The sequence below is a fragment of the Lithobates pipiens genome, unplaced genomic scaffold (genome assembly GCF_037356315.1).
Source record: "Lithobates pipiens isolate NorthernLeopardFrog02 unplaced genomic scaffold, aLitPip1_a1.2 Scaffold_25, whole genome shotgun sequence".
In the NCBI taxonomy this organism is placed as follows: Eukaryota; Metazoa; Chordata; class Amphibia; order Anura; family Ranidae; genus Lithobates; species Lithobates pipiens.
In genome coordinates this window covers 45,110,642-45,134,353 of record NW_027507787.1, presented here as the reverse complement: position 1 = coordinate 45,134,353, position 23,712 = coordinate 45,110,642, and the positions used below count along the sequence as shown (strand labels likewise).

At 47.6% G+C, this 23,712-nt stretch overlaps 2 protein-coding genes across 5 annotated transcripts in view; one reads left to right on the top strand and one right to left on the bottom strand.

Annotated features, from left to right (window-relative positions):
- P4HA1 (prolyl 4-hydroxylase subunit alpha 1) overlaps positions 1-7,381 on the bottom strand; it is a 90,744-nt gene extending 83,363 nt beyond the window's left edge. For all 4 annotated transcript variants that reach the window (XM_077454397.1, XM_077454398.1, XM_077454400.1 and 1 more), the window contains exon 1: positions 7,217-7,381. The gene's annotated coding sequence lies outside the window, so the exon portion shown is untranslated. The remainder of the gene's footprint in view (positions 1-7,216) is intronic.
- The window catches only part of NUDT13 (nudix hydrolase 13), a 150,409-nt gene that overhangs the window by 37,245 nt on the left and 89,452 nt on the right, over positions 1-23,712 (top strand). The window lies entirely within an intron of this gene.

Genomic DNA, 23,712 nt, shown 5'->3' with positions numbered 1-23,712 from the left:
AGGTGAATGGCTGATATTGAGGACAAATTCTTCTCTGCCCAGCAGAAGATTTTGTCCGCAATTACCTGCAGTGCAGGGCTTCTGGTTCCCCCTTGCTTGTTCAGGTAGGCTACTGCTGTCACATTGTCTGAGCGAACTTGTAGATCCCTGCCATGTAACCGGGACTGGAATGTTTCTATAGCTTTCCAGACTGCCAGAAGTTCCTTCTGGTTTGAGGAACGACCTGTCTCTAGGTTCGACCAGGAACCCTGGGCTAAGGTTCCCTCTAGGTGTGCACCCCAACCCAGCGCACTGGCATCGGTCGTGACCACCACCGTAGCTTGTGGGGACCAGGGAAGACCCCTGTCTAGGTTGACCTTGGCCCGCCACCACCAAAGAGACCTCCTGACTGCCGAGGATAGGGGCATAGCCTGATCCAGGCTCTCCTGCCTGCCATCCCAATAACGGAGCATGAGTCTTTGTAAAGGACGCTGATGATGTCTTGCCCAGGCCACCGCTGGAAAGCATGATGTCATCAACCCTAGGACTCTCATTACCTCCCTGATCTGGGCTTCCCGACCAGATTGAAGCTGGGCTACCGCCTGCTCTAGCTTGCCGATCTTCTCCTCCGGAAGAAATACTCTCATTTCCACTGAAGAAATCCTGTATCCTAGATACAGGACCTCCTGTGAGGGGGTCAGCTGGGATTTTTCCTGGTTTATCAGCCACCCCAGTGAGCGCAGGAAAACCAAGGCCTCCTGTATGTCCCTCTGCAGCTGTTGGGCCGACTGGGCTATGAACAGTAGATCGTCCAGATATGGGATCACTGTTATAGCCTTGAGCCTTAATGGGGCCAGTGCCTCTGCCAGAACTTTTGTAAAGACTCTTGGTGAGGCTGAAAGCCCGAAGGGGAGAGCTCGAAACTGGAGGTGTAACACCCCCGTGTTCAACCTCACCGCCAACCTGAGAAATCTCTGAGATTCCGGATGAATCGGGATATGTAAATATGCATCCCTGAGATCCACTGTGGCCATGTGACAGCCCTGAAACAGGAATTTGGTTACCGAGAAGATTGACTCCATCCGGAACCGCTTGTATTTTATAAATCTGTTCAGGGGACGGAGATTCAGTATTAACCTGAACTTCCCCGAAGGTTTCTTTACCACAAATACGTGGGAGTAAACCCCCAAGCCTCGCTCCTCCTGAGGTACCTGCACCATTACTTCTTGGTCCACCAGATCCCCCAGAAGAAGAGCCAAAGCCTCTGCTTTCTCTTGGTCCCTTGGTAACCTTGTTACTTGAAAGTTCGGGAGGGGAACTGAACCAAACTCCAACCTGTAGCCGTTCCTTACAAGATCTCGAATGAACGGACTTTCGGTTGAAGCTTCCCACTGTGGGAGGAACTTCCCCAGTCTTCCTCCCACCGGGACGCAGGAGTCACTGGGTTTTAGGGGAGGGCTGAGGAGGATTGAATAAGATACCTCCTCTGCCTCTTCCCTTGTGACCCGTCCAATGCTTTTTGGGGCGAACCTCCCTTTCCTGCAGGTTTTGCTGCCTGGGGCTTCGAAAAAGGCGTTTCCCTTCAGGTCTCTTTTTCCTTTCTGGGAAAGCTTTCTTCCTATCCTGCGTGCGCTCTAACGCCTCTTGTAGGCCGGGCCCAAACAAATGGTCCCCTGAAAAGGGTAATCCACACAACTTTAGTTTTGAAGCTGTGTCTCCTGACCAGGTTTTAAGCCAAACGGCCCTTCTGGCAGCGTTCACTAGTGCTGCTGATCTAGCAGCCAGTTTGACTGATTCTGCAGAGGCATCCGCTAAAAAGCCCACCGCTTTAAACAGTAGCGGAAAGGACTTCAACAGTTGTTGCCTAGAAGTACCTGCAGAAATATGTGATTGTAACTGTGTAAGCCAACACTCTCCCATCCAGGTACTAACCAGGCCCAACCCTGCTTAGCATCCGAGATCAGACGAGATCGAGCGCATTCAGAGTGTTGTGGCAGTAGGCTCCAAGTTTCTGGCCACACAGGTAGCTGCTAGGGCCGGCTTAAGCCCAATGGAAGAGGCATCCCAGGCTCTCTTGAGCAGCAGATCTCCCCTCTTATCCATAGGGTCCCTGAGTGAACCCATATCATCAAAGGCCAAATCTGTCTTCTTAGAGACCTTAGCCAAGGGAGCGTCTAATTTGGGAACCTTGTTCCAGGGATGCACCGCATCCGATTCAAAAGGGAACCTCCTTCTAAGGCTACCTGAAAAAAATGGCCTTTTTTCCGGTTGTTCCCACTCCAGCAGAATCGCCTCCACTAGCGACTTATGGACGGGGAATACCCTGTCTTTCATTACACTCGACCCTTGATACATCATGTCGTGTTTTGAAAGCTGGACCTGTTCTTCTCTGTCTCTAAGGTGTCATATATAGCCTTGAGGAGGTCACCCACATCATCCAAAGACAGCTTGTATCTGGCTGATCTAATGGCCTCTTCCTCCCCCTCAGATTCTGAAGTAGACTCTGTCCTAGAGGAGGCTAATGACCTGGATAACCTCTCCCTATCCACCTCCTCCTCCTGACTTGGTTCGGATAAGGAAGGCATACTCACGGCTCTGGGTAAAGAGACAGAAGGACCCTGCATCCTATCCATCATGTTTTTAAAAGATTGGAAGGTGGATGCAATCTCATCCTTTACGGATGTTAAAACATTGTGACAAGCTGTCACCGAGTCCTCTTTTACCAGGCTACTGACACAATCTGGGCAAAGCGGCTTCTCCCAACCGGTGCCTAACTTAGCCCCACACACGGCACATTTCCTTCTGGGTAAAGGTATCTGGGCTCTGTCCTGTTTAACCTAAAAACAAAGAAAAACAGGGTCCCATTAAAATACCACCCCTGACCACACCACTGTGCTTCTAGGGTCTGTTTAGGAAGTGCCCCCCTTCACCAGCAGGTTCTCCACCCCGGGAAGGTGCTACGGGTCAGAGTGACCCCCCACCCCCCAGTGTAAGTCCTGGTCTGCCCTCACCAAGCTTACCTGAGAGGTACTGGAGCCTGTTGAACCGGAGTCCACCTGCACAACCGCACTCTCCATGGTTCCTGTGTATCACTCAGTCTCTCTGAGCCTTCACACTGCTCCAGGCAACCCTGTAGTCACACCGCCGCGCCCAAAGGACTGGAACGGGTCCTGCGGCGCCCCCTGATGACGCGAATCCGGCGGAAGTGCGTCTCTCGCACTTCCGTACACCAGAGCGCAAAAACTCCGCCCCGACGCCGTGCGTTCTTACGAACGTACCGCTCACAGTACCCGAACGCCGGTCGGTAGAGCGAACGTCTCCCGCCGCCTCCGACCGACAGGTACGAGCGGTTAGCGCTCCGAGGGGGAGATTGCCGCGTATCGGGGTCCCGTTCTCTCCGAACGTTTAAATGGCAGCGGGGACTGAAAGCTACCCTCTCCTCCCTTCGTTCGGACCGAGGGGTGCTAAGGGCCAGGTCCATCAAGGCGCTCTCCCCAGGTAAAACCCCTGAGAAGGAGCTCCCCTTACCAGTTCCAAGACGTGCTCCTTCCCGTCCGGCAGGAAACACAAAAACTGAGGAGGGCCTGGAGGACCACACCTTTTATTTAATTGGCTTGACGTGTTTCCTGTCCCGGAGGGAGGAGCCCTATATCTCAAAGGCTGTCCTGGAAGACGATATGAGAAAGTTATTTTTCTTCTTCACTAATGTGTGGCAATAAGTCTGCACGGATGACCATTACCCCGCCACAGGATAGGAAATGCCGATAACCAGCATTTACTTACATGGGATCCGCTGATCACATGGTAAAGGGCAGCTGTGATTGGCCTTTTACCTTGAGGCTGGGTTCACACTTATGCAGATTTTATGCTGGTTTCTCTGCATGCAATTCACATGACAGGAGACGGATTGGCTCTCAATGGAGCCGGTTCACACACACCTCTGGATTGGCTGCGGAGCAAATATCGCAGGGGTTCTGTGCATCTTTGGCTCTGTTTCAGATCCAAATTCAGGCAAAAAGTCGGGCCCAATTCATCCCCGAAACCGAGAACAGGGAAGCACTGGACCCCTGCTGTAAGCCACATTAGTTTTAGGTGTGAACCCAGCCTGATTTGTGATCAGCTGTGTGCAAAGGATGCATGTCTGCCCGATGCGTGCCCTGGGGTTCTAAGAGGACATCAATAGATGCCCTCCCAGAACTGGACGAACTGTAGCTATCTTTTGGCTATAGCACGGTTTGCAAGTGGGAGGCAGATGTGGACAGCTGACAAAAGCCCAGGCACCAGTATGCAATATCTAGTCACTATTGCACCTGGGATCTATCGAGCTCTGCCCCCAGAGACAACTCCCCTGCAACTGATCATGTGACATCAGATCACGTGATCAGAGAGAACATGTGGGGAAGAATCCTTTCTACAGGCATGTACCTTCTCTGTGCAGCTCTTCCCTGTATTTAACGTGCTCTGCATTAGGAGTCCCCCAAAGAGCAATAAGCGTGATGTAGGAATAGCTTGCACGTCCTGTGATGTAGGTTCCTACATATCCGTCTGTTCGCCAGATTCATATTTAAAAAGGAATCAAAGTCGCCAATCTCTGAAAGGATCTGCAGGAATTTCTCAGAGAAGTAATTTACCACCTAGATGTGTCCAGGCCTGCACGGCTGTATGCATAACTGGGCTAGTAAAGCATTAGGAGCGTTGGCCAAACTTGTTCCTTCACAGCAAAAAAATAAAACAAAATGTGGAAAAGCCAGACACTGCAAAAATGCCACAGCTGGGTAAAATAGAAATACGGTTAACAAAACCTACAAATAAAGCATGCTTGTAATGAGTAACAGCAAAGAATTTGGTCTGACTGCATACGAGTAACAGCAATAGTAGTACTTTAATAGCTCCTTCCAGCCACCTCAGCAGGGAACATCTGGATCATCCATTCCGACTCACACCATATAATACAAAACGTCAGCAGAATTTGCCACCTCTAAATTACCAATGTGACAATTCTTCATACCAATTAAAAAGCTACACAAGTGTGTAAATCTAATGGCTAGACATAATACATAGCCAAAACACCACAAACTGTACTGTAGTGCTTTCCACGTGCGCACACACACGCACACACCATATGCAGACCATTATTGGAATCCCGCAAGTCACGTAGTCATTGAGGGTCAAAGAGTCTGGTCACACCCCCTTGAGGGTGTACCCTACAAATACATTTCAAACGCTGAAGATGATGAGTTTTACAGACAGGTTGGAAAGAGTACGTGTGGCATCCAACCACACGTAGCCTTGAGCCTGCAGTCAAATCCAGACCTGTTAGTACATGGGCAAAAATTCAGCTTTCAGTTACGTGTCACATTTTCCTCGAGTGATTACATAAAAAAAAAATAAAAAATGTGGGGTTAACAATCCCTAAAAAGCTAATAAATAAAAGTCATCGCTAATAGAGGATGTGGGATGGGAGTGCAGAATTTGGGGCATCCCAATAGGATCAGTCATTTTCCATGTAACAATGTACAAGCTTAAAAATACAATGTATGTTTTGTAATAAATAAATAAAATAAAAAAAAATAACAAAAAAAAATATAAAAAAAAAAAACACAAACCACAATGCTTCATATAGATTTCAGTTTTAAAAGAGAAAAAAAAAAAGGGGGGGGGGGGGGGTTAAGTTTCGTGGGACCAACGTAAAGTGAATAGTCCGGCGGATGCTGAGTGCAGGAGGAAAGGTTGCTGTTGGAATTCTGTGCCACGTATATATCCATACAGATGTCCCTCCCCCAGCTGGGGAATGTCATTCTCCCCCGCCAGACCCCTCCAGACCTTCTGCAGAAGGAAGAAGATCAGTCCATAAAATGATTTGGACATTACTGATTTCTTTCCCGTCACGTCAGTGCTCACAAATCTCATCGCTGCCTCCATCCCAATCTCAGCCCATGGCCCCCTTCCCATCCTCAAGACGGAAAAAAAAAAATAAAAAAAAAATAACGTAATGATTAGACTAGAAGATTCCATCTGACTCCTCTACTGCTACTGCTGAGAAGACTCCAAGAAAACATCCAACCTCTTCTGGCATTGGATCCTACTAAAGCTGGGAGTTAAATAGCTTGGCAGGCGAGGGGGAATCTTATTAGAAAGAAGGAAGGGGAAAAAAAAAAAAAAAAAAAGAGAAACAGCTTCTGCAGAGGCTTTCATTGAATGGGCAGACTGTGCCATGGCAGCGCCATCCCATAATGATTAATGGCAGATCACAGCATCACCAAAAACGCACAAATTGCGCACTTGCTAACGTGCGGATGGGACGAGCAGTCACCAAGACAGGCCAAGGAAGAGCGGTCGCTGGGGAGGAACGCTTACCGACTCCGCTTCATAATGCTGGATCTTCTGTGATGGCCCACAGTGTATAATAAATAAAATGATATGCAAAGGCACAACTTTAAAAAAATAAATAAAAAAAGTTGATCAATAAGGAAGTCAATCAAAACGATCGACTCCGTAAACAAATAGCCATAACGACCCACTTGATCAATTTAGAGTCAATCGAATAGGCATAACTTCCCTTCCAATCGATTTAGACCCAATTTGGATTTGATTAATGGAATACCCATATCTTCTGATCGATTTAGGCTCCATTCTGATTGATCGGCCAGAATAGAAAAAAATAAAAATAAATAAAACCGCGTTGCGTCAATTGACAGCATCATATTTTGAGTGATCAGATTAGGAGATTACAGGGATGCAAATCAATAAGATACACAAGATTGTAAACTATTGATCGAAATCCACTTCCACACGTGCGGCATATATAGATCACTTATCCCTATCAGAAAAGATTGATTGGAAAATAAATTGATCATTTATCAAAGCTTGCATGGCCACCACAAGACTGAATTACACAGAAATAAACAAACACAATAAATCAAAATAAAAGTCTAATCATTCAGATTCTAGAAGTACCAGATCAGTCATCTGATGGGTAGCTCTGCATACAATCAGTGCCCATCATTCATTACTGCTCTCTACATGCGTTAGGAGATCCTACATACAATCGACATGTATTAGGAGATCCGACATGTATAGGAGATCCTACATACAATCGACATGTATAGGAGAGCCTGGATACCCATCTACATACAGAATAGAGGGCAGGAATGGCTGTGATGAGGGTCAAGGGAAGTTTGCAGGAACTTTTCGGAGCTGCCTGGCTGGGTGTCCCATAGACAGTGTGAGATCTCACCTCTTATCACTTTCCAGGCTCTTCTCTTCTGTATTCAATCTATTCTCCGTGTCCTCTTCCGCCAGAGTGTCACCGCCAGGCTGTGGCCCTGATTTTATATCCTGCTGTCCCCTCCACCCCTCTTCCACCGCTTCCCCTCTAGCCCCCCGCACTCCTCTACGTGAGATTGCTCACACTGGCACTGGGAGCCGACGCAAGCGCAGGACAAGGCAGAAGCGCGCATGCGGCTTCCGAACATTGCCGAGTGTGGCCGAAGCGTACGAGCTGTGGCATTCCTCTGGAGGTGCAGTGGAGGTTTTCACAGGAAGACTTCCCGCTCTTCCCAAATAGGTTCCAACCTGGTCACACTGAAAAACACAAATCCCCCATATTGCTGAAAAACACAAATCCCCCATATTGCTGAAAAACACAAATCCCTCATATTGCTGAAAAACACAAATCCCCCATATTGCTGAAAAACACAAATCCCCCATAGTTGATGAAAAGCGTTAAATCATTTATACATACAGTATATATACAGTATATATTAGTGCTTATTCACACTTGCTCAAAATACTGACGCTTATCAAACGCGCCCATAGCAATAATGCACATTAATAGGTGCATTTGCTAAGTGTTTAATGAGCATTAAAAACCCCACCCCAAACGCCCTATGTGCGCTTGCAGTGCAGTTGACAAGTGTTTTTTGGTGCGTTAAGAAAAACCACACCACAAACGCCCCATTGTTAACTAATGTACTAACGCACCACAGCTACACTGTAACGCAGTTGCGGTACATTACCATAGACTTGAATGGGAGGCAATGAAAGGCTTCAAACGCCTCTAGACTCTACATGAGGCTTTCATTTTGAAGCAAAGCGCCGCTAATGCTTCATGTTTTGACACTGTGTGCTGTCCATTGCACCATTTGCATAGGCACTGGGGGGGGGGGGGCTAAAATGCCCCTCAAATGCCTGCTTTCAATGCCACTGTGAACTTAGCTTTAGAAGTGGGTTACAGCATAGTAACCGCTTTCTATTTTATTTTAACCACTTTCCCTCTGGAGGGTTTTACCCACTTCATGACCAGGCCATTGCTTACTGGGCACTTAAACCCCCCCTCCTGTCCAGACCAATTTTCAGCTTTCAGCGCTGATGCACTTTGAACTACATACAACACTGTACCCAAATGAATCATTTTTTTAAATAAACTTTTGCAAACAGGTAATTTTTCTCCTTCATTGATGTACGCTGATGAGGCAGCACTGATGGGCACCGATAGGTGGCAGTGATGGGCACTGATGGGTGGCAATAATGGGCGCTGATCGGTTACACTGATAGACAGCACTGCTAGGTGGCAGTGATTGGCACCACTGGTGAGCATTGATAGGTGGCACTCATGGGCATTGATAGGTGGAACAAATGGGCACTGTGGGCATTGGCAGGTGGCACTGACAGGAGGTACTGTTGGCACAGAGGAAGTAGATGTGCCTCCTTCCTTTTTCGGGACCGATGTCCCTGGAACATAAGCCAGTGATCAGCTTTTTTTTCTCCTCACACTATCAGTGTGAGGAGAAAAAAGAAATGATTACCGATCTTTTGTTTACATCATGTGATCAGCTGAAATTGGAGAGGATTGCAGAAGATTAAAGAGTTATATGAACAGCAGGTGACATATATGAGCGATTGAATTAGAGAACATGACAATTAAAGAATCTGATGTTTCCACCCTGCTTGCCTGAAGTCACGTGTGTCCATGTGTCCTGTGTGCCAACCTCACCGCCCTGCCTGACGTGTGTCCTGTGTGCCAACCTCAACACCCTGCCTGACGTGTGTCCATGTGTCAAGTGTTCCAACCTCACCATCCTGCCTAATGTGTGTCCATGTGTCCTGTGTGCCAACCTCATCGCCCTGCCTGACGTGTGTCCATGTGTCCTGTGTGCTAACCTCACCATCCTGCCTGATGTGTGTCCATGTGTCCTGTGTGCCAACCTCACCACCCTGCCTGACGTGTGTCCTGTGTGCCAACCTCACCATCCTGCCTGATGTGTGTCCATGTGTCCTGTGTGCCAACCTCACCGCCCTGCCTGACGTGTGTCCATGTGTCCTGTGTGCCAACCTCACCGCCCTGCCTGATGTGTGTCCATATCTCCTGTGTGCCAACCTCACCACCCTGCCTGATGTGTGTCCATGTCTCCTGTGTGCCAACCTCACCACCCTGTCTGCCATGTCTCCTGTGTGCCAACCTCACCACCCTGCCTGCCATGTGTCCTGTGTGCCAACCTCACCGCCCCACCTGCCTTGTCTCCTGTGTGCCAACCTCACCACCCTGCCTGACGTGTTCTGTGTACCAACCTCACCGCCCTGCCTGCCATGTATCCTGTGTACCAACCTCTCTCCCCTGTCTGACGTGTCCTGTGTGCCAACCTCACCGCCCTGCCTGCCATGTCTCCTGTGTACCAACCTCACCGCCTTACCTGCCATGTCTGCCTTGTGGTAACCTCACCACCTTGCCTGCCATGTCTCCTGTGCGCCAACCTCACTGCCCTGTCTGCCATGTGTCCTGTGTGCTAACCTCACCACCCTGCCTGCCATGTCTCCTGTGTGCCAACCTCACCACCCTGTCTAACAAAAAAGAAGGGGATCCCTATTGGTGGACTTTAGAGGCACATACAGCAAAAAAAAAAAAACTTGTCTAACGTGTCCTGTGTGCCAACCTCACCGCCCTGCCTGCCATGTGTCCTGTGTGCCAACCTCACCAACCTGCCTGATGTGTCCTGTGTGCCAACCTCACCACCCTGCCTGCCATGTCTCCTTTGTGCCAACCCCACCACCCTGCCTGCCATGTGTCCTGTGTGCCAACCTCACCATGCTGCCTCAAATTTCCTGTGTGCCAAACTCACCATGCTGCCTGCCATGTGTCCTGTGGAAGGACCCTCCTCTGACACCTGTTATCACTCCTCTGTGTACTCACCTACATGGGGGACTCCTTTACATGGGGACCCCTCAGTGTGCTATTCTACATGGGGGACTCCTCTGTGTACTCCCCTACATGGGGGACTCCTCTGTGTACTCCCCTACATGGGGGACCCTTCTGTGTGCTCCCCTATATGGGGGACCCCTCTGTGTGCTCCCCTACATGGGTTCTGGGAACTGTGTGTGTCCCAGAACACAGCACACCCCATTCCCAAAGCGCTGCGCGAATCGCGCATGTGCAGTAGGAAATGAGCATTGAAGCCACAAGGCTCCACTGCCTGTTTCCCTTAGTTGGAATGGCAATGCTGGGACCCGAGAGCCGAGGGATGGTCGGCCCTGGGCGGCCGACATCGCGGGCACCCAGGACAGGTAAGTGTCCTTATTAAAAGTCAGCAGCTACAGTGTTTGTAGCTGTTGACTTTAAAAAAAAAAAAATTCCCTGCTGGCCCTCCCCTTTAAGCTGTCCAGCCCAGATGATCTCTGCCTTTGCCTTAGTCAACATCACAGAGACTGTTAAAGACTTGCTCGACTGACATTCCTACTGGCTCCAGATCCTGCTTGGGCAGGAGCCAGTCAGTTCCACTCGCCACCGAGGGTTATTTTTACCAAAGATATGTAATTTTGGCCAAAATGTATGAAGAAAAATTACTAATTAGCAAAATGTTATGACAGAAACAAAGAAAAAGGCATTTTTTTCACAAAATTTAAGTTTTTTTTTTATTTATAGCACAAAAAATAAAAATAAATCCACTAGTGGTTAAATACCACTAAAAAAAGCTCTATTTGTGTGGAAAAAAGGACGCAAGTTTCATATGGGTACAGTGTTGCATGACTGAGTAATTGTCATTCAAACTGTGAGAGCGCTGAAAACTGAAAATTGGTCTGGACAGGAAGGGGGTGTAAGTGCACTGTATTGAGGTGGTTAAACAAGTGTGATTTAACTGTACTTCTGTCTCAGTCTTATTCATGGTTTCTGACAGTAGGCAAAGGCCATCAATTAAGGAGATGAAGTCAATCCACTTGTTGGTAATATTTTTTCCAGATTGGATGAGCAGGATCACTGCATGGATCAGCTTGCCATGGCGTTACAAATTCTCCTGCAGTCTCCCACTGTGGCTGCTCTGGTACAACTTGTGTTGTAGGCCATCCCTGCTGCTGCTCCAGTCTCTGTGCAGGCCCCTGCCTCGAGTAATACCTCTAGAAGAGGTATGTCTGGTTCCACTCCGCTTCCCCTGCGATTTGGGGGCAATCCAGTCCAATGCAGAGGGTTTGTCAACCAGGTTGAGAACAGGTTGAGGCATTTCCCACGGACAAAAGCAAAGTAGGTTTTGTGATATGTTTGCTTTCTAAGAGAGCCTTGGCCTGGGCAAATCCTCTATGGGAGACGCAAAAACCTGTTGTCTTGAGTTACCCGGAGTTTGTGGCTTCTTTTAAAAGGGTATTTGACGTTCCCGCATGCTCCGCTTCTGCTGCCAAGTGTCTCATGTCCATCAAACAGAGTATGAGAACTTTTGCCAGTTGAATTCCGAACTCTGGCAGCAGAGGTTGCTTGGAAGAATGAGGCTCCCGTGGCTGCTTTTTCTCATGGTCTCTCGGATACCATCAAAGATGAGATAGCAGCCCGAGATATACCCACTGAACTGGAGAAGTTGGCCATGTTTCCCCTCATCATTGACTCCAGACTCAGAGAGAGACTCACTTTTAAGGAGTGCTTGTGGAAGCCTCCTGTACATTTGTCTTCGAGCTTTGCAGTCCCACCCATGCCTCCCTCACCTCTCATGCCTCCTAGTACCGAGTCAGTCAGTGAAGGTGAACCCATGCACTTGGGTATCACGCGTCTCTCTGCGGATGAAAGAACCCTTAGGAGGAGGGAGATATTGTGTCTTTATTGTGGCCAGTCAAATCACTTTTTGAAGTCTTGTCCTACCTGTCCATGGAACGCCCAAACCTTGAGGCCCTGTCATGGACAGACCTTAGGTGTCATTGTTTCGTCCTCACTTATCCAGAAGGATAAGCCCCTGGTTTCAGTTACCCTTTCTTGGCCTGAGTCCTCCCTCAAGATACAGGCTCTAATTGACTCTGGGGCTGCAGGCCTATTCATTTGTGCTGCCTTTGTATCAAAGTACTTGATTCCGCTGCAGCTGCGTGACACTCCTCTTGCCATTGAGGCTCTTGAAGGGAGACCTCTACAGCCTGCCCATGTGACTCTTGAGATGGTTCCGTTGTCCATAGCCGTAGGGGCTCTTCACCATGAGATAATCCAATTCCAACTTATTTCCTCACCTAAGTTTTCGCTGGTTATTGGTTTTCCTTGGCTACAGAGGCACAACCCCTTTTTTGATTGGTTTCATACTGAGGTCCTCTCCCGGTCACCACAGTGCAGTAAGACATGCTTCCAGAAGGTAGCCAAGGTCCTGTGCACCTCTTCATTCTCCTTCCTGCCGGAGGTGTACCACGATTTTAGTGGTTTTTGACAAAGGTCAAGCCAGCAGTTTGTGTAATTGATCTTCAACCCGGTGCCTTACCCCCACGTGGCCGGGTTTACCCTTTGTCGGTCTTGGAGGATAAGGCAATGGAGGAGTATGTTGCAGATGCACTTTCTCAAGGTTTCATCCGCAAATCCTCGTCTCCTTCTTGTACTGGTTTCTTCTTTGTGAAGAAGAAGAGTGGTGAACTGAGACCTTGTATTTATTATAGGGGTCTCAATCATTTCACGATTAAAAATGCCTATCCGATTCTGTTGATTACGGAGTTATTTGACTGCCTCAAGGGAGTAACAGTTTTCACGAAGCTTGATTTGAGAGGGACATACAATCTCGTGAGGATTAAGGAGGGCAACGAGTGGAAAACTGCGTTTGTGTTGCATTGAAAGTGGCCCATAGTATTGTCACCTTTATCACCCATTTGTTTTTAAATCAATTCTATTCTTAATAGAGGGCTATGATGATTGTTAAAGTGGTTGTAAACCGATTACAACCACTTTAACCTACAGGTGAGGCTAGATGAAGGCTTACCTGTAGGTGCAAGAAATATCTCCCAAATTTAAAAGTTTTAGGAGACAGAAATAGCGCACCAATGTCAATGGCGCATGCACCGTAGACATCGGGCTCAGGCACACTGTGCGTGCCGTTTCTAACGGCAATCATGCGCATGTGTGGGAGTGACATCATCGCTGCTCCGGCCAGTCACAGCGCCGGAGCAGCGATACCCAGAAGACACGCCGACTCAACATGTCAGCGACGCAAGGTGTTTTTTTTTATTTTTATTTTTAAAGAGAGGGTTTACTTCCTCTTTAAGTGCATATTTCTCTGGGAAGGCTTTGCTGGTTCTTTCTGTTTTGTGTTTCAGGTTATAAGCTGCCTGTTGTTGACAACAGGATTTACAGCAGTTGCTTGGCAGATCTTCAGTCAGCTCAGTGAGCACTGGGTTGGTGACAAATCTCTGGTGGCGGGAAAATAGACTTCAGTACGTCCCTGTTTGCATTAGAAACAGGCATTTAAGGCATGTTTTTGCCATCTAGTAAACCAGCCTACAATGGATAATATGCACATTCAGCTGTTGTTCACATTTGGAAAACGTAGCATTTGCATCACTTTGTGTCGATATGCAGCAAAAATGAAGTTACACGTCGAGTCTGGGAGGAGCTGAAGCTTGTCATGTCCTTCCATTCAAGTCTATGGTAGCGCAATGTAAACACACCTGTAGCATAGATTAGTGAGGTGAAATACCAGTAAGGTGCAAAAAAAAACACTTGGTGGGCATCTAGGGTGCGTTCCTTTATAGCATACTTACTATTGCAGTAAATTTGCAGCCAGATCCTCCTCTTTTCGGGCCCCACATTGGCACTCCTGGCCCCTCCCTCCTGTCGAGTGCCTCCACAGCAAGCAGCTTTCTATGGGGGCACCCGAACTGAGTCGCTGCTCTCTGTGTCCATTCAGACACGGAGCTGTGGCTCCCAATGGCTTCCGCTGCTGCCAAAAGCCAATCAGGAGTGTGAGTCCCCGCAAGGCTCTCCTGGACATCGCTGGATCAAGAGAGGGCTCGGGTAAGTATGGTGGGGGGGGGGGCTGCTGTACACAGAAGGATTTTTACGTTCATGTATAGAATGCATGAAGGTAAAAAACCTTGTGCCTTTACAACCCCTTTAATTGAACAAGCTGAAGTTAGAAGCTGATTGGCTACCATGCCCAGCTGCACCAGGTTCTAAGTGCTCTAGTTTTAGTAAATCTCCCCCACAGTGTCATTTCTGTCTGCTGCTTCATTCCTTTGCTATCAGCAGGAATCATGTCTGACAAGTTTTCCTGACACCAAGAGAAAAATGATGACAGGGGAAGGAGTTCCATCTGATTGACAGCCTCAGCTCTGTTCCTGTGTGCTGTGTGGAAAGGGGTGCAGAGTGTAGTTATTATTATTATTATTATTATTAAAGAGGATTTATATAGCGCCAACAGTTTGTGGAGCGCTTTGTTTCAGCTTCCCGCCCCTTTTTTTGGGAACTCTCAGAGAAGCTTTATAAATTCAGCACTTTGAACAGATGTAGAGAGGAGAAGACTGCAGATAAACAGATACAACTTATGTAGGAGGATTTTCTTCACATCTCTTTATATCTAAACGTGTACAACCATTTTAAATGTCCATTAAGTGCATATTAAATGCATTAAAAACACGTGTTTACACTATAGGGGTTGGTTTGCATTACTGTCAGCTTTAGTATTTTTAGTCAAATATTCCCATCACACATATTCCTGGAAGTTGCTTATGACTGATGGGTGCTGTAGCCACTGTTGGCTGGGAATTAATATCAACACAAGGTTAAAGTGGATATAAACCTGAAAATTTTCCTTTTTTTTTTTTTTGTCATAATGTAGAGTATAAGATTTCCTATCATTTGAGCCCGGTCTTACCACAAAAAGTTAATCCAGCTCTGAGCAATCCTCTTTTATTGTTCAGTGAGCTAAATCTTGACAAACAGAGAAAAACTTTGTCAAATCCTCCCCCTTGCGGTCAGTGACAGGTGATTTACATATCTCGTGCACTAGCCTAAGAGACATGCATTATTTTTTAATTCCCTCCCACTCCTTTCTTCTGCCGCTCTGCAATGATTGGCTGTTCCACACCTCAGCATGATTTGGCATGCTGAAGTCATGTGGGGACTTTTCTGGGTTTTGACTGGATGTTAGTGATCATAGCAGAAGTTCAGTGTAAGAAATACACAGGAGAAAATGCATGTTGATACTGGCCTCTCTCTGCATTCAGTTACATTACATGAACGTTTCACACACTGTGCAGCTCTGGCAAGCATCAATATCGGCTCAGTGTGAAACTCACACAGGCAGCATGGACTGCACACTCATTGGATGCAACATTTCACAGCAGTCCCACAGCAGATCTCGGGAGACAGCTGGCTAGGGTTTCCACCTGTCTGGGATTCACCTGGAGAGTTCGGGTTTGGAATCATGCGCCTGGGTTTCAGACTGCCTGAAACCCGGACACATGATTCAGACTGGATTATGGCTTCCCAGCAGGGTTTCTGGCTGCAGTTGTCTAAGCTGAGAGTGTCTATTACACTCTCTTTTACACTGCCCAAAGCCAGCACTAAAAAGCCTCCTTAAACACACACAGAAGCGAGAACTCCAATCCCAGGCACTGTGCCTCAGAAAAGGAACGTGAAGTCCTGTAGCCTCAGATACATCTGGATGAGAGGTGCTGACTGCCAAGGGGTGAGTGAGCTCACCATCCATCCCTGTCTGTGATTGAAGTCTCCCCCTTCTCTCTCTTGCCTCTCAGTGAGAACACTAAGGTAGATCAGGGTTCCTAGAGCACTCCTTGCATCAGAATTCCCCTTTACACCGAAGGCCACAGGGTTCCCCTTTACATCAGAGTCCTCTCTGTACATCAGAGTTCTCAGTGTTCCCCCTTAAATCAGGTTCCCAGAGCATCCCTTATGTTAGAGTTCCTAATGTTCTCCCTTACATCAGTGCAGAGTCTCCTCTTACAGTGAAAGGGAACTCTGCGAGTTCAGATGTAAAAGGGGAACTCTGTGGACTCTGATGTAAAGGATGACTCTTGTAATTAACTTTATATGATTAGAAATTTTATTTAATAGCAAATTATATGTATAGTTTATAATATAAAAATAAAATTGCTGTGTGCCGCTAAAGTGTTTGGGTTTGAAGAAAAGGTGGCAACCCCACAGCTGGCACAGGTGACGTATGGGTACAGCTTGTCACTGCCGACTGCCGCCCCTCTTAAGATGCCGCCTGGGACCATGGGCCCACTGGGCCTCATGGTAGGGCCGGCCCTGGCTCTAATTAATGAATGCTATTTTAAAGATCCAGAGCATGAGGACAGGTGGTATAACTGGGACAGATGTTAAGATGTTTTTAAGGAGCTGTTGTGCCCCACTTCCAGCTCCATCTCCCATTGCTTAACAGTTAAATCACCTACATCTGGTACCCATTTTTCCAACACCTTGTAGGGGGTATGTTGTCAAATAGGTAGGCAAGAGCGTGAAATAACATTGAGATATAAACCCTTTTTGTATAGGGCTCTGCTGCATCATACTAAAGAGGGGGTAGGGGAAAGGGGAAAACCCAGTAATAAGTGTTCAGCCAGTAATACGAAGAGCCGACAAAACTGTAATCCTTGAAGTGTCATTTATTGGTACATCAGAGTGACAATAAAACAATATAGTTGACGTGTTTCAGCAATAGCCTTAGTTGTAGCTAAATAAGTGTTGAGCCACAACTCCGTGCTAAAGCTGCAAATAATAGAATTGCATAGACTGGGGCAGTCCGTATTGGCATTGCAACGAAGAGAAAGGAACCTCCTCGAAATATGTGTTTCATATGTGTAATGCCGTATATAAACCATTTCTTCGCAAATTAAAGCTTTGCCAATTTGGGGTACGTTAAGTTATTCCATGTATGGCTATAATGCGGAAAACTTTCTATAAGTGGGGAATAACCTATCAGACTTAACAAGGTCTTGGGATTCCAAGCCATCCAGGAGGGAATGCGAGTGGGTGAAATGCAATACTATAGAAAGGGAACAATCTTAAGCCTTTTTTTCCTGTTCAACACTCTGAGCCAGGCCAACCACCATGTATTGTAATTGGGCTGCCAAATAATAGAGCCAGGGGTTTGGAAATGCAATACCCCCAACACTCTTTGGCCTCTGTACTTGTTGTAAGTGTATCCTAGTGGGGCTGTGCTGCCACAGTATGGAGAAAATTTCTAAAATGTGTTGGCTTACTATGGGTTAAGTCCAAGAATGTGCATATCACCTCATGGACTGCTATTTACAACTGACAGTTTTACTGAGTACAGCTATCACCATACTCCCAGTGTTCTATCAAAAAGTGTCCCCTGTCAGATAGTGCCTCCAACGGGCTGCGTATGCGCAGTACGGCACCACACTCCAGTTGATTTCCCGTTCAGCTGGCGTGACGGCAGAAATGCGCAGATCGTCAGAGGCACTATCAACAATCTGCTGAGCGCGGATGTTGTATTAATTTTTGCCCCCTGTCTGATATGCCTCCGAAGGGTCTGCACTGTTGTGGGGCATGATTTGTGTGTGTTGCAGGCCAGATTCAGTGTGTTGAAGGGCAGCTTTTGTGTGTAATGCAAGCCGCCATTAGACACACTGAACCCGCCCTGCAACACAGAAAACACGCCCCACAACAGCGAGGCAGAATGTGACAAGTATGTTCTCCCTGCACTTTTTGCGTTTTGTCAGAATATGCCTGTGCATGCACTGTGTTGACATCACGCCAGCTGATTGACATATCAGCTGGAGTGACGATTGGTACTACGCATATGCAGACCCATTGGAGGCATTTTTCGACGGGGGGGGGGCAGTATTCGACAGAACACCGGCACTCTGACAGGAGCGATGCTGCTTTCTCAAACAGCAACCACTTTGCCTGCCTCTCCCCTCCACTAGCCATTAAGAGAAGGCTTTGTATTTTAAAAAAGGTTCAGAAAATACAAAGCACTCTGTGATTGGGCAAGAGGAGAGGAGGGGCAGAAGCAGCAGCTGCACACAACTCTGAAGCTGCAGGAACTGAGACCAGAAGGTCCAGCGTCAGAGCACCAGAACTATAGAGATAGCTATGCTCCTAGTGCTCAGGAAATTTTAAATTGTAAGTTAAAGAGATAAGCCTACTAGGTTGTTTGAACCCGTAGTAATGGGGCACATTTCAGAAAGTGTCTAAATTCCAAGGAGTTCCTGGAGCTTTACGATGGCTGCACAAATTACAGTGTGATGATGGACAATCTCTGTGACATCGCCTTTAGATTTCCTGACCATTCTACAATACAAGTTTCTACCAAAGAACTCATACAGAAAGGCATTGTTCTGCATTGGATGAGTGTTTCAAGTGTATGTTACACTCAAGTCCCCATATTCTCTTTTATTTCAATAGGGCAGTGTAATCAATATTGTTTGTTGTGTGGGAGTGAAATAAGCTCCAGCACTCTGCAGACATAACATAGCACCATAAACTTCCTGTTTCACTGTGCTTGCTATCTTGAGTCATCTCTGCATGCACACATGTGCCTCAAAAAATAGCATAGCCTTTTTAATGTGCAGTGCTATTACTAATGGAAAAGTGCAAGGAAAGAAGAGTCCCATAAGCTACACATTACAACAATACCCTGTATGTAGAAAGTGAAAACAGCCTTGGCACGGGCTCCATCCAGGCTGCACCCCAACATGTTTTGCCCAGCACAGGGGGCTTAATCATGGGAAATCATGATTAAGCCCCATGGTCGGGGCGAAACATGTTGGAGTGTGGGTAAATCTCTCCAGATAGGCACAGAGCAATAACGTTTCTTCTCTCTCCCAGTGACAATGCCCAGGAGAAAAGAGGGTGAATCTCCCCAGAGGGCCACATAGCAATAAAAGCCTGACAAAGGTTCTAAAACTTCCCCACTTAATTCAAAGCTGGATGTGTGCTCTGGGCCCACCGTGTCCTAAATCTGCCCTGTAAGTGATCACAGACCTGCTGAACGACTGCAAAGATAAAACTCACATACGCAGAATGCTTGTAAAAATAAAACCACACAAACCAGAAAATTCAGTTTTGTGAGCGACGATATTCAGTAATGACTCTGCATTGGTATGCAAATGCATTGTTATGTGTTCTGACGAGAAAAGGTGGGCTTTTCAGAGTGACATTATTGTACTGTATATATTATATGTATAATGCAGAATCCAACACCTGCTTTTAGTGGAAACAGATATTTTAAACTATTTCAGTTTCTATGGCTTCAGGAATTTGGTTTTCTCACATTGTCAGAAGTGATGTTGATAAAGGTAAGTTTATTGAAGAGAAATACTCTTCCTGAATATCTAGGCTGGATTGACATCTATGCTTAACCCCTTTTCTACTAAACTACATTTATAAACTTCCGAATATTCAAGGGGTTAAAACAAGCTGCTGCCGCTTCAGTGGTAGGTTTGGAATGCGCTTTCAAGTAAAGGTGATTCAGGAGGCTCTAGAACCATCCAATAACTTTTAGGGGGATCTGAAGGTTCCCCTGGGATGCCCGGGACCACAGTAAATGGCTGTAATAGTGAGAGCAGGATGAGATCGGGGGAACATCCCACGCATTTGAGGTATCACTGTGAATGTCAGACTGAAAGCAATAATTCTAGGGCTATAATCCATGCTTAACTCTAAACTGATAACCCGTAAAAGCTTAAAAAGCATCACCTATGGAGAGCTTGGGCATCATAAAAAAACACTTCTGCGGTCTGCTTCCCCCTTGCCCGCCCCCCCCCCCCTCCATGCTTGAGCTCTATCTCGATCCAGCGCTGTGCGCATGAGCAGCAGCTCTCTCGACTTTCTTCCTCCTCATTGGCTCAGACAAAGCAGCCGGAGCCATTGGCATCTGCTTCTGTCAATCTCAGCCAGTGAGGAGAGGTAGGGGCAGGCCAAGCTGTACTCTGTGTCAATGGACACACAGAGCAGGACTTGGGAGCGGGCACACAGGAGTGCCCTCATAGCAAGTGGCTTGCTATATGGGCACTCGGCAGAGGGGGAGGAGCCTGAGGTGCCGGAGGGGGGCTCCAGAAGAGGAGGACTGGGCCTGCGCTGTGCAAAACCACTGCACAGAGCAGGTAAGTATGGCATGTTATTAAAAAAAAAATTTGGTTTACAATCAATTTACGGCTTGACATGTTGCTCATATATCATGCAATATAAAAAAAAACTGCTGTAAATTAAAGAATCTAATCTGCCCTAAATGTACCCCTCCTTGTACACCTGAGTAGGAAGGCGGCGGGGGCGGCGGGGGCGGCGGTGTGTAGAGGAACCAATCGCTCCATCCTAGATAGTAAGCAATTGAGCTGCAAGTTTGAAAATGACTTGCTAAGCTATGGCTAGATTTGACAAGCCTCACAAGTTTGTTGCACAAGTCCGCATTGCATGACTCCAGAACAACTTTCTTTGCAAACATTCTGCAAGTCTGCTGCAAGTTCTGGTTCAGTTATGTTGTGCAATAGTCATCCCACCACAGGGGTCACTGGGACTTGCAGAGCTCTTGCTGTAGACTCACCAGTGCAACTTTGCCTTTGCCACACTCTATTGCTACAAATGGGAAAAGTGTCAACTAGAACTTGTGATTCTAGTGCTCTGCAAGTGTACAAATTGCCAGTGAAAATGTGGTACTGATCACTGTTTTTTTTTTTGTTAAGTTTTTTTGTTTTTATTCATTCATAGCTGGGGCATAGTAAACTGTGTTAAATATGCCTGTGTTTTCAAATTAACAGAAAGTTCTGTACAGAGCTATTCCTGTCCATTTATTCTGTGCAGCTGAGGCTGCAGAGAAAGGGATTTATGAATCTGTCAGCAGTCCCTTTCTGTGTCTCAAAAGTGAGACATCAGGGGTCTGTTTAGACCCCTGATATTTCACCAAACCTCCCCAATGGGGGTCCTAAAAAATATGTAAAAAATACTAAAAAAATAAAATAGTAAAAAAAGCAAAAAAAACAATAAAAGTAAAAAAACTACCAGATTCGCAAAGGTCACTCTTGCAACTGGGCTCTGGCATTTCTCCTTCATAGGGGGACCCCGAGACAGTAGGAAGGTGGCCCGCTGTGAGACCATAATAAAGGGTCCCATGATGGGAGTAAAGGGCCCCCGGGATTAGTGGAGAGGGCCCCTGTCTGGGACCAGGGTGACCCTTCATGGTTTATTGCACCAGAAGGTTCTAGTTACTCCTCTCTTTCACTGGGAGGCTGTTTTTGCCAAAAACGCTGTTCATCCTTCTGTAACCCATTTCCATAGATACTAAAACATTCTAGCACCCTGGTGCCCAACATGCGACCTGAGGGCTGCATGCAGCCCTTTGGTATATGATGTATGGCTGTCGGACCTCAGCAGTCTATACTTGGAACCAGTGGCAAGCTCATAAATTAGGGGTGCAGGGGCTCTGCCCCTCTAATCCATGCATCCAGCCACCAATATACATGCAGGGTGCCAGACGAATGGATTTCAATGTTTTTTTTTTTTTAAGCACATGATTAGAGCCTGAGGCTCTAAATGGCTTCAAAAAAGGGTGGCCTCTGGGCGCAGAACACTGCACCCAGAGCCCACTCAGTTGTGTAGCAATAGCGAATTAATATTCGCTATTGTCTTTCTGATTCTGCTCTCGGCCAATCATGAACCGTGTCTTAAGACCCGATTGGCTAAGAGGAGAAGCGATCGTTTTGGCTGCCAAGGGAAGGGGGAGGGAAGTCGCAGAGAACGAAGCTGCCGTGAAGCCAGAGCCGCAGGCTTGAAGCCGCCAAGGAGGAAGCAATTTCTGGCAGCCTCACGTGCATCGGTTCAGCTCGGGCAGGGGGGAGGGGCAGTTCCCACTCAGCTCACCTTGGCTGTGGTTAGCTCGGATTGGCTATGCTCAGTCGGGGGAGGCAATACCCACTTGGCTGTGCTCGAGCAGAGGGGCGATCTCAGCTCACCTCGGCTGTGCTGTGTTCGGCTGTGCGGGGTGGTCCCCGCTCAACTCACCTCGGCTATGCTTGAGTGGGCGGTCTTGAATCACGTTGGCTTGGCTGGGTTCAGCGGAGGAGACGTTCACAGTGATGTATCATGTAAGTAATAATGACCGGCAAATGTATTAGAAGATGTATTAGAATGTCCGCAGCCCCTGACCATGTGCACAGCCCCTGGCCATGTCCGCAGCCCCTGACCATGTGCACAGCCCCTGGCCTTGTCCGCAGCCCCTGACCATGTGCACAGCCTCTAATCATATCCGCAGCCCCGCACCATGTCCGCAGCCCCTGACCATGTCCGCAGCCCCTGACCATGTCCGCAGCCCCTGACCATGTCCGCAGCCCCTGACCATGTCCGCAGCCCCTGACCATGTCCGCAGCCCCTGACCGTGTCCGCAGCCTCTGATCATGTCCACAGCCTCTGACCATGTTACGCAGCCTCTGACCATGTCCCCAGCCTCTGACCATGTTATGCAGCCTCTGATCATGTCCCCAGCCTTTGATCTTGTCCCCAGCCTCTGACCATGTTACGCAGCATCTGATCATGTCCCCAGCCTCTGACCATCTCCTGTATCATGTCTGCAGTTTCTGATGTCTACAGTCTCTGACCGTCTCGTGTATCATCATTTCTGCAGTCCCTGACCGTCTCCTGTATCATCCTTTCTGCAGCCTCTGACCGTCTCCTGTATCACGTCTGCAGTCTCCGACTGTCTCTTGTATCATGTCTGCAGTCTCTGATCGTCTCCTGTATCCTGTCCGCAGTCTCTGACCATCTCTTGTATTATGTCCGCAGTCTCTGATCATCTCTTGTATAATATCTGCAGTCTCTGACCAGCTCCTATAGTATGTCTGCAGTCTCTTACTAACTCCTGAGGTGGAGCTCTAATAAGAAGAGGTGGAGACTAAAGAGGAAGGAGTGGAGCTTACAGGTGAAGGGGTGGGTCTTACACAAGAAGCGGTGTGGAAAATTTATATTGGGGGGCACCTGATTTTAGTCTTGCCTAGGGCAGCACAAAACCAAAATACACCACTGGTGGGGTCACATTTAAGACCCCTTTTAGCTCATAAGTTGACAATCACTGTTCTAGACTGTCACCCTACCATCGAGTGCAAACTGCCTGGTATGGTTCGGGGGGGGGGTGCTTGCTCATCCCCACCCCCTTTCCTGACCGGCCGGGCTGCATGCTCAGATAAGGGTCTGGTATGGATTTTGGGGGGACCCCCACATTGTTTTTTCAGCATAGGGGGTTCCCCTTAAAATCCATACTAGACCTAAGGGCCTGGTATGCCCCTGGAGAGGCATTCCCTCTCATGCTCGCTGCGATAGGAAAGTGTGTTTTTCCTATTGCAGCGAGCGTGAGATGTACAGTACCCTGTTGCCGAGAACCAGAGTGATAGGATCGCACTGGAAACATTCTCGCGGACAGGTGCTGTAGCTGCCCGCGCGTCGTATTTGGTCCGTCGGACCACTATACAGAGGAACTTGTTTCCCACTAGGAACTGGGTCTGGGGGAGTTCCGGCTGGAAAATTTAAAACATGTT